This window comes from Ailuropoda melanoleuca, chromosome 11 (genome assembly GCF_002007445.2).
Source record: "Ailuropoda melanoleuca isolate Jingjing chromosome 11, ASM200744v2, whole genome shotgun sequence".
In the NCBI taxonomy this organism is placed as follows: Eukaryota; Metazoa; Chordata; class Mammalia; order Carnivora; family Ursidae; genus Ailuropoda; species Ailuropoda melanoleuca.
Genome location: NC_048228.1, coordinates 16,069,151 through 16,083,822, shown reverse-complemented (window position 1 = coordinate 16,083,822; position 14,672 = coordinate 16,069,151). Strand labels below are relative to the sequence as shown.

Below are 14,672 nucleotides of genomic sequence, written 5' to 3'. Positions count from 1 at the left end.
CCAAACTCTAGATAAGCAACAATATCAAAGAAGGAAGGTAACAGACTTTTTCTTGATTGATCTAACAGACGTTGGTTTAAAAAATAAAAGCAAGATATTCTTGCTGATATGTTTATATGTCTGTGTCTATAAATGACAGCAATAATACAAGGGCATGGAGGAAGGAACTATTTTGTTACAAGGTACACATACTACCCATGAATTGATAGTGTTATTTGAGACTGGACTTGGATTATCCATATATGTTGATTGCAAACTCTAGGTTAAGCATTTTTTTAAAGTAGAAATAAAGTACAACTTGTATGCTAAAAATTGAAATTATATAATCTTCAATAAAATTCACAAAAGACAATGCAAGATAAAAGGAACAAAGAACAAGGGCAGCAAATAAAACCCCATAATAGATATATGGTAATCCAACTGTACCAATGATGACTGCACATCAGTAGTCTAAAAGCCCCAGTTAAAAAGACACATTGTCTTTCTATATAAGGATGCATATTGTAAGTAAATGGATGTTGAAAATATACCATGCTAAGATAATCATAAGAGCAAGAGTAGCTATATTAATTGCACACAGAGCGGACTTAAAAGCGTGTAAAGTTCTCAATGGTGAAGAAGGGCATTACATAATGATAAATGGCTCAGTTGTCCATGAAGACCAATCAGTCCTTAAAATCTATGTGTCTAACAAAGTGTCAAGACTGTGGTGAGGGAAAAACTGATAGAACTGTAGGAAAAATAGATAAATCCATTATTATAGTTGAAGGCTAACTGACCGTTTTTATCCAAATGAACTCACCTGGCAGGCAGAAAGTCAATGGGACTATTATCTAAAATATATAAACAACTCTTAAGACTCAACAATATAAAACACCTTAACTGAAAAATAGGCCAAAGACCTTAACAGATACCTCCGAAAAGACATATACAATGTGCCATTGTGGTGGGAAATGTTGGTCATGGGGGAGGCCATGCATGTATGAGAGTAGGGATTATATTGGGAATCTCTGTACTTTCCTCTCATTTTTGCTGTGAATGTAAAGCTAGTCAAAAAAAGTCTTAATAGAGACTTTTTTTTGAAAATGCTTACTAAGATTATTTCAAACCAACTTAAATTTTCACTGAATCAAAGTAGGCCTACGAAAATTGCGCTGTCCCTCTCAAGAAATAGTTAATCAAATTCTCCCTTGGACAAAAACTGCCATTGTTTGTATGTGGTTTCCCAAGCTGGTGTTACCTTACGATACTGGAAAATCTGAGACTGAATGTTTCTATTTTGGAGGGAGGCATTATGAGAATTTGCCCCTTTTTTTGCATGGTAAGTCTGATAACTTTGGTAATCGGGCTGTCAAGAGCTAAATTGTACACTGGACAATGAGAAATGTCATGAGAGGCTAAAAACCCTCTTCCCAGACAATGTCACCATGAAGGAACTGCTTTGTTGCTGAGTGGTACTTTCTTCTTCCCTGTTGTGGCTCAAGAGGGACTTTTTTAAAAATTCTACTTAGGATGTAAAAGTTCAGTTTTAGTGTTGCTTTAATAACACCAACACTAAGATTCAGAGAGATTGTAGCAGAAATATTTTATATGAAGCCAATACTGGATGAGGCTCAAAAGTAAACATTGATCTCAGGGTATGGAGAAGTTGATCCAGATACTTGGTCCAGGGAAGTATGCGGCTGATGGATAGCCTTGAGAAGGAATTTTATAAGCCAAATGAATTAAAAGTTTCTAATCATATTCTTAGTAAAATTGAATATTTGAGGACCAAGAATTGTATTATGAGACAACCTAGATTTTGAGTTTAGCAGAGAGCTGCTTTTCTCCTCTCTTCTGGAGCTTTCGTGTGTGGGGAGCAAGAGGAAGGCCAACCCTGGTATGAAGAGGAGTGCAGAATAGGATTAGAATACTAAGAATTTTATTACACAAGTATATGGATTTGTAGGATTGTTTCTGTTCTATCAAATTGTTGTCGGTTTGAGTGATCTCTAATCTTACTTACCATGCGTATAATTTTACAGAAATTCCTATATACTTATGATTAACATTCTGACTTAAAAAATCTATTGCATAAATAGGTCACCTTTTAATTGTTGACTTTATTTCATAGAAAAGATAATATATTTGAACTTTAACCCTGATGTTTCATTAACATTCAAAGTGGAACATATATTTTGCATAAATTTATCTAATGGACATATAATAAAACTAAGATGGATTTTTATTTTATTTTTAAATATTTTATTTATTAGAGAGAGAGAGAACACAAGTGGGGTGAGGGACAGAGGGAGAAGCAGACTCCCTGCTGACCAGGGAGCCCACTGTGGGACTCAGTCCTGGGACTCCAGGATCATGACCTGAACCAAAGGCAGTCACTTAACAACTGAGCCACCCAGGGACTGCTAAGATGGATTTTTAAATCACATATCAAATACAAAAGGAAATTTAGGAAATAGAGTTAACTCCATATCTTTTTATTTTGGTAGCAGTTGTATGGAGTCAACACATTAAATTGTATACAACAAGAAATGAAACTTAGCTTTAAATGTTTTTAAAATTACGTGATTCTCTGGGTATTTCAGATCCTGAAAGAACTTTGAAATGATGGGTGAGGTAAGGCTACAGACACTATCACCCATGGCAGTGGAGGCTTATAATCCTAACAGTTCCTCAAATATTTTAAATAGAGGGGAGGTGAAAGCATTGAAGTTGTAAATAGTAAAAGTAAAAAGGGATAAGGTCCTTGTTTTCCAGTAAAGCTTTAACAAATATAGCAGAAACAGTAAAAGAGAAAATGCTACAGCTTAGAAGCTACTTTGCCATCGTGCCACTTCATTTCTCGTTGATAACGGAGTTTTGTCGTTTCCTTCATAGTAGGTTCATGATACATCCATTTTAGAGCAAAGTTAGCCAGAGTCTCTTAAAAACAAGTTATTTTTCATATGATCTTTTGAGATACTTAAGTCTGACATAAATAAAAATATCCTAATTCAATATTGAGGAAAAAAAATGTGAGCAAGAATTTTATTTTATTTTTTAGTTCATTTAAGTAATCCCTACACCCCTATGGGGCTCAAATTCATGACCCCAAGATCAAGAACCCCGGGCTCTTCTGACTGAGCTAGCTGGGCATTCCTGTGAGCAAGAATTTTCTTAATTCTCTGTTGAAGAAAAATTACCAATACTTAGTTTATTTCCCAACATTTTAAGAATGTGCTCTTTTCTGTGTCTATCACTGATATGTCCAAGGCAGAAAGACAGTAGCCCTCAAGCAGATCACCACCAAGCAAAACTTTTCTCTCGTGTGTGTGTATATTACATCACCTACATGCCTGTAAAGATACAAAACAAGTCCATCGGTCAAATCCAGCCCAGCAAATCCAAACTATGTAAATGGCTTGTAAAATATGTTTAGCAAAAGTTTTCCTTTACCCAAGCAAAGGATAAATTTGATAATACAGGTGTGATCTCACTTAATTGGAGGGCCTTAGTTTAGTTAACAATCGCACACTTAGACCTAATGAATGTACGTGGCTAGGAAGTATAAAGTTAGCCTGCCTCTTGGTCTGTTCATCTGGGGGTTAAAAGGTCTATCTTTTTTACTGTATGTATCAAAATTTTGTTTTACTTTCCGTCCAGTTAACTCTACGTTTTCGGAGGATGTTGACCCTGTTTCTAATCTATACAATGCCAAGTACATGCAAACTAAGCTGAAAGTGACACTGAAAAAATAGTCATAGGATAAATAATGCATGAAAGTGCAAAATAAACACACTAAAGACTAGCAGATTGAATGAAAAAAGAACAAAGACTACATATTTCATTTGGAATATACAGACTTCTGAGCCTTGGCTGAAACAGATTATAGAAATAGTGATTAATTATAAGAAAGTAAAAATAACTGGTAGCTTAAGGACGGACTTGTCCCTCTACCCTCACACACATGTATTTTTTCGTTTTCTCTTTCTTGAATACTTAAAAATATTTTTCTTTAAAACTTATAACTTAATATGTTTTTATTTGAGTATCCACTGAAAAAGGTCAACTCATTTATTGTCCTTTTATTTATTTTTTTCCAAATTGCTTTGTATTAGAAATGTGTTTTCCCTACTACCAGGGTTCATGTGCACAGGTGTTCCTTGACGATGTTCTTAGGCTCTTTTCTCCTTTACCCACTTTTTGCCGTCTTGCCTGGTAATCCGAGAAGAACGTGAAGACATGACTGGCTCACCCCCTCCCTCTAGAGCCATTCTGCTTCATAGAGCAGTCTCCTTCCCCGCTCCGGGTGTTCATTTGTGCAGGAGCTCTGCCCTGTTGGGGCTGGCTCAAAGGTTCCTCATGGTCTGTACTCTCATAAGTAAGTGTCTCTGATTCTGGGTTCAGTAAGAGGCAGACGTGACAAGCTGCCCTGAAGGCTCCATCTCCAGTCTGGCCTCTAACAGGAATAAAGTTGAAATTTTGGGCCATCTGCCCCTGTTTGGATTCATCTGAACTTATTCAAAATCCGACAGAGATGCTTATAGTTACCTGGCTTTACCCAAAGCCCTTTCTTCCATTCCCAAATCACTTCACTGCATCCTCTAGAAACATTTTTTTTTTTTTTTTTTTTTTTTTTGGTGTATAGGTGCTGAGAAAGCAAATTCTCATCCTAACTTGTCCCTTCCACATACCCTTAGTCACATTATACTGAAACTGGAAAATTCTTCTGCTGTTCTCTCAGTTGAATAGTTTATTCACCATTACCCATGGCCCTAAAAACAAGGTGGGAGCCCGGACCTGTGTGATATTGTTTACTGCTGCTTGTAAATGCCCCCCAACCCCTGCCTTAAGTAAAATAGTCGTGTTCCACTGAAGCTAAAAAACACAAGCTACAGCACTCTTGAGCTGCTCCTGTTTACAGGTAAACATAAATCATTATGTTGGTTTTAGAATGTAGAACACACCTTTCTTAAGATTTTTGCTGACTTCTGGTTCTAATATCCAAGATTGTCTAGTATTTTGGTTGCATGATACCCTACTATCCATTAGGCATCCTTGCATGACTACTTCAAAGCTATTAATAAGATTGACTTAATACATCTTTGAAATCTCAAATTCAAATTGCATATTTTTAGGTCATTTTTTTCTCATTCAGTTATTCCCACTATATTCTTTGGCTTTATTGAAAATCCTAATCTTGTAACCTATAAGTTTTAGAATTTCTTTTTTTTTTTAAATCCACCTTTTCATTTGTCCTATCCGCCATCCAGTAAGGTATTATGACCTGTCATTTACTGATTTTATTTATTTATCAGAGAGGGACAGAGCGAGAGCAGAAGCAGAGGGAGAAGCAGGCTCCCTGTTGAGCAAGGATCCTGATGCAGGACTTGATCTCAGAACCCTGAGATCATGACCTGAGCCGAAGGCAGACGCTTAACTGATTGAGCCACCCAGGCATCCCATCCCAACAGTCTTTAAACTTCTGTAGTAAAACTGTAGTCTGAGAAACTCCAATTACTCCTTCCCTATGTGAAATCTGATGTGGCCGAATACTCCTGTATGAAATCATAAAAACTCCGTGTTTCTGCTATTAATTTAGAGTGTTCAACTCCATTGTGCCTTCATTGTTGCAGGACAAGCTTTCATTTCCTCCTTTCACATTAGCTTCAGTAGTTTTCCAACTTCCTTAAATATTTGGCCATTTAACTCCCAGCATAACAGCTCCCAATTTCCTCAGAGAAAAGGAAATCAACATCTTGCCTTACATTGATACTTTGAATAGAGTATGATACTTATGATGGTTATGAACGGAGTTAGAAAAAGTTGCAACGTGTCAAATCTGTTAAGATCACTTTCTAACCTAGCAACATATAAAATAGAAAAACACATCACTTAAGATTTTTGATAGGTAAAAGTTTCAGGTATCAAAGTTTAACTTTTATTCCACTGTTCAATTTTAAAGAAATTTAATTTCAAGTGAAATTATCAAATAATTATTTCTTAATCATTGTTAACAAAAGATTTACTTTGAATATGGAATTATGCTAATTCCATGAAGATATTTAAGTAACTTAGTAACTCCCACACAATGTGAACTAATAGTTGGAGAGAAGTAGTGAATGATATCTTTAATAACTGCCTCTGACTTTATTTCTTCCTAAGAGGTAGTAGTGTTTCTTGTTTATTTTTTGTCTCTAGAATTAATAAGAAGAAATTACTTCCTTTTTAGTTTCATTAGAATGTAAAATTAAATGAACTTGTTTATAGATTGAATGTCTAAATAATGAATTATGAGAAAATACTTGCTTTAAACATCTATCTTCACTATGTATGTATGCTTTTAATTTAAGTTCATGACTTGAAATGACGTCAAGACCTGGTTAAACCTGAAAAGACTTGTGTAGTGAAACCACTAATGAATCTGCTTCAGAAAAACTTTAGGTATGTATGATATCCAAGGGATTTTTTTAAACTTAAGACTTGCTATTCACTACACAGCAAAAAGTGATGAAATACTTGATTTAAAGTTGTTAGTCAAATCAATTAAAAAAATGAATTCCTTCCAGTTAGGTTACGTTAGTATTTAATCTGCAAATACAATTATCATTTGTGCTGTGAACTTATTTGTTGATAGCAAACCTAGAAAGTGTCACAAAAGTATAATTCATTTTAGTATTTTATACATGTTTACCTCAAGAGTTGTAGTTCAAGTTAATCAAATACAGATGCTTGGTGTCTCATTATTAGGTAGTTTAAACCTTTTTACTCTGGATTTGGTCATAGGACCAATGACGTCAAAATCATGGACGTGGCTNGTTTGTGCTGTGAACTTATTTGTTGATAGCAAACCTAGAAATGTGTCACAAAAGTATAATTCATTTTAGTATTTTATACCTGTTTACCTCAAGAGTTGTTCAAGTTAATCAAATACAGATGCTTGGTGTCTCATTATTAGGTAGTTTAAACCTTTTTACTCTGGATTTGGTCATAGGACCAATGACGTCAAAATCATGGACGTGGCTATTCTTGTTTTATTTTTCTGTCTTTCCTTGGTCCTGAGATGAGGAAGTGGCAACCCCAGGAAACCCTTCATTGTCTTTGGAGCACACGATTCGCTACAGGAATTCTCAGCTTCCGTAGGCACGTGTATTTTTGGCACAGGGCTCTTGGGTAATGAGCTGTGAGTTTACCCTGAGGGCGCTGACTGTGACGAGCGCTGGGTGTTACAGGTAAGTGGTGCATCGCTAAGGTGTACTCCTGACATTAACATTGCACTGTATGTTAGCTAACTGGAGTTTAAATAAAAACTTGGGATGAAAAATAAACTCTCTTCCACACTGCCTGATCTCCACTTCATTTCACTTCTTTAATACAAAGGAAGGACATAATTCTTAACTCGGAGGAATCTTTTTTTGTGAAGGGAGGGGGTTTATCAAAATATCTGGGCATTTCTGAAGTAGAGACTCTTAGAAAATTTTATTAGGTTTTAGTTGGCAAAAGGCTAATGTTGGCTTTCATAAAATATTGGTTTGGTTTGGATTTTATTTTTAAGAAGATTTACTTATTTGACAGAGGGTGTGTGTGTGCAAGAAACAGAGAGAGAAAGAGAGAGAGGAAGCACACCTGTGCACAAGCAGGGGGAGCTGTAGGCAGAGGGAGAGAAGCAGGCTCCCTGAGAGAGACCCTGGGATCATGACCTGAGCCGAAGGCAGATGCTTAACCAACTGAGCCACACAGGCATCCCTGGTTTGGATTTTAAATGTAATTTTTCTATAGAATAAAATATCTAAAAGCATTGATAACTTTAAAACCTCAGATTTGCTAAGATAAATATGTGAACTGGTTTAGCATAATTGCAAATTTTTTCCTTACAGTTCTTTATTTCTGCCACCAATGGTATTGGTGCCTGCCACCAGTCTCAGTCATATGTTGCTTAATAAAAATCTATATAATAAGTGCCTTGTTTCTTAATCCTTTTAACTTAAATATTTCTGAGCAAATCATTGCTGATTATACTTTCAGGTATCTATTAACTTTAATGAGCTTCTGTCATTCAGAACGTTAATTTTGCCTTCTCCTGGACTTAGTTCATTTATTAAGTATTTCGATCACTAGTTATATACTAGGGTATCTATTAGAAATTAAAATTTGTAAATATCCACAGGGAAAAATGGAAGGGAGTGATTTTCAAGGACATCACTCTCCTTCATTTTTCTGTTTTGTTTTGTTTTAGTTAAATGAAACCTTTCACTGAAGTTTTCCAGAGCATTTTTAAACTATAGTTCCATAAAGACAAATGCCAAAATGCATTTACATTTATTCAGGGGTTTGGGGAATGATCCAGAGCCCCTTTGCTAGGCCTAAGGTATGATAGTTAAAACATTTAAGTTGAAGCTGGTAAGTACTTTTAATATTTAGTACTAATAGAGTAATTACTTACTAAGCACATAATATGTGTAAGTTAACTGTTCCTGCATGCAAGAAATTGAGAACTTGTCGTGCCCAGTGCCCTCACAGTGCATGCGTGCGTGTAAAGTGAGAGACAAAGGGTTAGTATTTGTTCTGTGCCGTGCAATCTTATTTACATACATCACCCCACGTGTACATGATGAAATGATTATCGCTATTGGAATTATATTGTGAAGAAAAATGAAATCTACTTCTACATTTTGGACAGGTAGAAGAAATAAGGTTAAAAAATTTTGTTACCACATTTTTAAGGAATTCTGGTTTGGTTCTTTGTTTTCTCATAGAAAGCATTTTTCCATCTCTTGGGAACATAATGGGAATGATTTCCCTAAATACCTTCAGCTATTCTTCAATTCTGGTATCATTATCTGGTACAGAAAACTAATCTTCCTTAAAACTTACACAATCTTTCTGTGGTTGCTCAACTGTTAGACACAGTCCTAAGAAGAGGAAATGCTATTCCAGTGGGAAGTAACACTCAGAAATGTCTACAGGCAGTGAATGAGTAATGTGAAGGAGAAATTCAGTTGAGAAAGANAGAGGAAATGCTATTCCAGTGGGAAGTAACACTCAGAAATGTCTACAGGCAGTGAATGAGTAACGTGAAGGAGAAATTCAGTTGAAAAGGTACTACAAAATACCTGAAAAAAATAACTTCGTTAGAAACTAACGTCGTTTTCGAAGACTTAAGTGTTCTTAGTCTCTTAGGTGGGAGTATTAATTTTCAGTTATCAATATGTATTTTTTCCTCAGCATACATGAGACAGTGCTATCTATATCACTAGTCTGTCCTGAACAGACCCTTATATATTCAGGAAGTATTTTAACCTCTCGTCAGGGATTCAGAAAGACAAATGAGACTAGGAAAAAACAATGCATAAAAATACTGGAGATGAGCAAGGGAAAGGATGTTATCTAAACTCAAGGGGTGTTTTTGAATATTTCATTCATATGATGAAGCTCTCCATTTATATAAGTATTTTAGAAGGATAATGGATAAGCATTCTTTTGAATTATTTTCAGTCCCCAGTTTTTGTTTCAGGGTATTTAAATTTTGAAAAAACTTAATATATCAAAACACCAAATAAACTAAGTGGGAAAAATCAATCAAAACAAGTTTTTTGGCATCAGCTTATTTTTGTGGCTAAATTTTACTTTTCTGAATTGATACTTTGAGAACTAAGTGCAGTATTCCCTTTGCTCAATTTATTCTCATGTTAAAATGTCTTTCTTCTGCAGAAGTTAAATGAGGAACTTTTTTTTTCCTCCTAAGTTAACATAAGATTGGACAACTAGTTAATGAGGATAGTGAGGGCTGGGCATCATTATGAATGGAGTGATACATGGTAATTGAAATTTTAAGTTGTAAAAAAAAAAAAAATTTTTTTAATTTGGAAGTCCATTTTCCTTCCAAATGATAAACTACTCTTAAAATTACATCTAAAGTCAGTTCCAATATTTAAATTTATTGTCTCTGGGGCGCCTGGGTGGCGCAGGCATTAAGCATCTGCCTTTGGCTCAGGGTGTGATCCCGGCGTTCTGGGATCGAGCCCCACATCAGGCTCCTCCGCTGGAAGCCTGCTTCTTCCTCTCCCACTCTTCCTGCTTGTGTTCCCTCTCTCGCCGGCTGTCTCTATCTCTGTTGAATAAATAANCCCACATCAGGCTCCTCCGCTGGAAGCCTGCTTCTTCCTCTCCCACTCTCCCTGCTTGTGTTCCCTCTCTCGCCGGCTGTCTCTATCTCTGTTGAATAAATACAATCTTTAAAAAAAATTTTTCTGTCTCTTTTTGAATCTGTTTATTCTCCATGTTTCTTTTTCATGATAGATGTCAATTTTACCTTAAATTTCGATTCCTACAAAAATGTGCTCCTCAGTCAAGTTCATTTACATTTCTTAAGAATTTTGCTTGTTTTGGTATAATACTCTTCTAGAATCACAACATATATAACTTGTTTTGCTTCATTGTTTCTTCTAGACCATGCTCCTTGTGAGTAGAAAATGAACCAGCACCAGTAACAGAACTTGGTGACTTAATGCCCTGGGAAATGTAGCTGAAAAATGACTATGAGGTATGCAGTCTAATTAGTTCCTGACTTGATATTAAGCAGAATTCACTAATCTTGTCCCAATTTTTGCCAAGCAAGACCTTGAAAGTCTTAAAAATAGTAGCCAGAAATTACCTTTTGTCCTTTCCTCTGAAATACTGAATAATAGGAATATCTATAAGATTGAAAGTTTATTTTGATTTTTTTGGCTAAAATAACTTCATTTACATAATGCAAACACTCTTTATAAAATTATTTTCTTCATTTCGTGAGATTATTATAAAGATGTAAGTTTAATTTTTAGATTGAGAAATTTTATACTCTATATTTGTGTAGTATGTACCAATTTTTAAGCCAAGAAATGACTTAAACAATTTTGAAATACTGTATTAAAGTTGTACATATTTTTCAATCCCAATATTTATCACGTAGGAATATACACAGGAAAGCCAAGACTGCCCATAATGAACTGTGTATGCTAATGACTCAGTGATTTAGCCTTTTAAATTTATAATGTAAGCGTTCTCTACAAAACTGTTAAGATGAAATTTATATATCAAATATGTAAATAGCAGGTACTATGACAGGCTGAAACTTCTCTCTCCCTTCCTCTAAACGACGCTCAAACCTGATATATTCAAATAAGGATAAAGAAATATTTTTGTTTTAATACCTTTGAGTTGTGTTCTACAGTTGTAATGTATAAAGCATTAACAATATGGAAGTTAAATGTGTTATCTAAATTTTCTCGGTATGGAAGGTTCACATAATACTTAGCACTTACAGTAACAAATGGTGAATTGCCTACATGATCACTTTATACCTTCACGTGTGGGTAGTGATCATTTTCTGTTTTGCAAGTCAGAAAAGTAACAGTGCATTTTCAAATGTCTAAATGCCAATATAGAATTTCTTTACCAAAATGTTGGGGACACAAGAATACATAAAATAATATTTATTTTTTTTTGTTTTCATTTAAATTTCAGTTAACGTATAGTTTAATATTAATTTCAGGTGTAGAATTTAGTGATTCATCACTTACATACATCGCTCAGTGCTCATCACAAAAAGTACTCTCCTTAATCCCCATCACCCATTTAATCCATCTCCCCCCCAACACACACACACCTCCCCTCCAGTAAGCTTCAGTTTGTTCTCTGTAGTTAAGTCTGTTTCCTGTTTTGCCTCTTTTTTTTATTCTCTCCTATGTTCATCTGTTTGTTTTCTTAAATACCACAAACAATGGGATTTGCCTTTCTCTAGCTGACTTATTTTGCTTGGCATATTGGACTCTAGCTCCATCCTTGTCATTGCAAATGGCAAGACTTCATTCTCTTTGATGGCTGAGTAATATTCCATTGTGTGTATTGATGCCACCTCATCTTTATCCATTCATTAGTGGAGGGACATTTAATCTTTTTCTATATTTTGACTATTGTTGATAATGCTGTAAACATTGGGGTCCATGTGTCCTTTTGAATCTGTATTTTGTATCCCTTGTAGTATTGCAATTGCTATATCATAGGATAGTTCTTTTTTTAACTTTTTGAGGAACCTCCATACTGTGTTCCAGAGTGGTTGCAGCAGTTTGAATTCCCACCAACAGTGTTAGAGGGTTTCCCTTTCTCTGTATCCTCACTAATACCTGTTGTTCCCTGTGTTGTTGATTTTAGCCATTCTGAGGGGTGTAAGTTAATATCTCATTGTAGTTTTCATTTGCATTTCCCTTATGATCAGTGGTGTTGAGCATCTTTTCATATGTCTGTTGGCCATCTGGATGTCACCTTTGGAATAATGTCTATTGTCTTCTGGCATTTTAATTGGGTTGTTTTTTTGGGTGTTGAGTTTTATAAGTTCTTTATATTTTGTATACTAACCCTTTATCATTCATTTGCAAATAGCTTCTTCCATTCTGAAGGTTGCCTTTTACTTTTGTTGATTGTTTACTTGGCTGTGCAGAAGCTTTTTATCTTGATGATGTCCCAGTAGCTTTTTTGCTTTTTTTCCCCTTGTCTCAGGAGACCCATCTAGAAAGAAGTTGCTACAGGCAATGTCAAAGAGGTTACTGCCTGTATTCTCTTCTAGGTTTTTTATGGTTTTAAGTCTCACATTTAGGTCTTTAATCCATTTTGAATTTATTTTTGTCTATGTTGTAAGAAAGTGGTTCAGTTTCTTTTCCATGTTGCTGTCCAGTTTTCTCAACACCATTTGTTGAAGAGACCATTTTTTTCCCATTGAAGATAAAAAATAAGGCTATTAACCATAAGGAAAATTCTTTTTTAAAAGTATCAATGTTAATGTAACATATACTAATATATACACACAAGGATAATTGAAAGGAAAAAAATCATAGTTCTAACATTTATCTAAGATCTTTTTTAACTTATTAATTTAGATTGTAATCAAAATATTAACACACAAATCCATATAATCCAAATATTAAAAACACATAAAATGAGTCAGAGCTTTGTACATAGAACAGAGTTAGATTATTTTTTATAAAGCAGTTTGGAGTTTTATTTACCTAGAAGTTCTTTCTTCAGAGATGCCATGCCATTGTTTCACTATGAAGGGGAGTTTTGATTAAAAATATACTGATGAAATAATAGAGACAATATTGTGAATTTATTAATTTTTACTCAAAAGGGCAGGCTTCTCCATGCTGCCAAATGAGATCTGAAAAAAAAGACAACAGATAACTAAACTACGTCACTAGAGAGGGTTTTGAACCGTGTGTGCCCTATGCCATCTTTGAGTGACAGTATGAATAAATACACCTCAAATACAGCTAGTAGGAGAAAGCATTTTCATGTCTGAAGTAAACAGAAACCTGAAAGAATGGTTTCTGGGTTCATCTCAATTTGGATACTACCATGAAGATAAATGCAGTTGACTTTCTGGACATTAAAAGTATATCAGTCACACATATAGTTAAATGACAAATATTTGGTAAGAAATACTTGTGTTCCTGATGTAGCACTCAAAGTGATTAATTTGCATCATCTAAAATAATGTAAATTAGGGTTTACTTCAAATACTTAATATTTTCAGTATGTTTTCTAACTTGTTTCTCTCTCAAGGGTCACTGTTCTTTTATACCAATGTATGTACATATTCCAAGAATATTCTAAGTGCCAGACCAGGAGATTTGCTTGTGGGAATAATTTCTCTTTTGATAAACTAGATAGGATTGAGTCCAGGGGGAGACTGAGGAACGACTGAATAAAGATGGAAGAACAAATACAGTTGTCTGGTTTGCATAAAAAGGATTTTCTCTTGTAGTGGATCAGAGAGAAGAGTTTATAACAAAACAGATACTTGAAATTTAGTTTTGTGTATGATGTAACTTAAGGACCCATTTATCTTCTAGTTATGTATTGGTGCCAATACCTTTGTTCAAATAATTTATTCATGATCTCTGTATTAAACCAACATCTTTATAATAGTTGAATTCTCTTATCTGCTTGATTTCCCATATGTATCCTGCAATCTATTTTTTTGTCACCCTTAGGGCATATTGATCACATAGATTTGATCATGTATTCTGCTAGCTGGTAAGGCAGGATCCCTAACCTAATCTTAGTTTTAGTTCACTTCATAATCAGATTTTTTTAAAAAAAGTTTTCATTTAAATTCCAGTTAGTTAACATACAGTATAATATTAGTTTCAGGTATGCAGTATAGTGATTCAATACTTCTCCCCGACCCCAGTGGTCCTCACAAGTGTACTCCAGATTTTAAGATTTTTTCTGAGACTGAGAAACAAAATTCTAATTAGAGTCGATTAAATTTATGTCCCTTGAAAGAAATGCACAGAGAATACATAAACATGTTATATCTCACTACTTGTTCAGTATCATTTCATATTCTTCATATAGGTCCTGATATATTCTACTTATATTCTAAGTACTTAGACTTATTCTTGTTTTCATTTCTAAGTACTATTTGTTCAAGTAGACACACCTGTTTTTTTGTAGAATGTATCTGTATCCAGCCACCTTTTCACATTTAAAAAAAAATACTCAATTCGTAAAAGTCTGTTGGATTGGTCAGGTATAAAAACAGATCAAAAATTGATTATTTCTGATACTGAAATAAAAGTGAGATTCTGGAGGTTAAGATGGCGGAGGAGTAGGGGACCCCTTTTTCAGCCGGTCCCCTGAGTTGAGCTGGA

At 34.7% G+C, this 14,672-nt stretch overlaps 1 long non-coding RNA gene across 1 annotated transcript in view; it reads left to right on the top strand.

Moving 5' to 3' along the window:
• LOC117804373 overlaps positions 1 to 14,672 on the top strand; it is a 72,800-nt gene that overhangs the window by 6,219 nt on the left and 51,909 nt on the right. Inside the window, exons 2-4 of the long non-coding RNA XR_004628728.1 lie at positions 6,333 to 6,423; positions 7,043 to 7,211; positions 10,429 to 10,522. This is a non-coding gene — a long non-coding RNA (uncharacterized LOC117804373). The remainder of the gene's footprint in view (positions 1 to 6,332; positions 6,424 to 7,042; positions 7,212 to 10,428; positions 10,523 to 14,672) is intronic.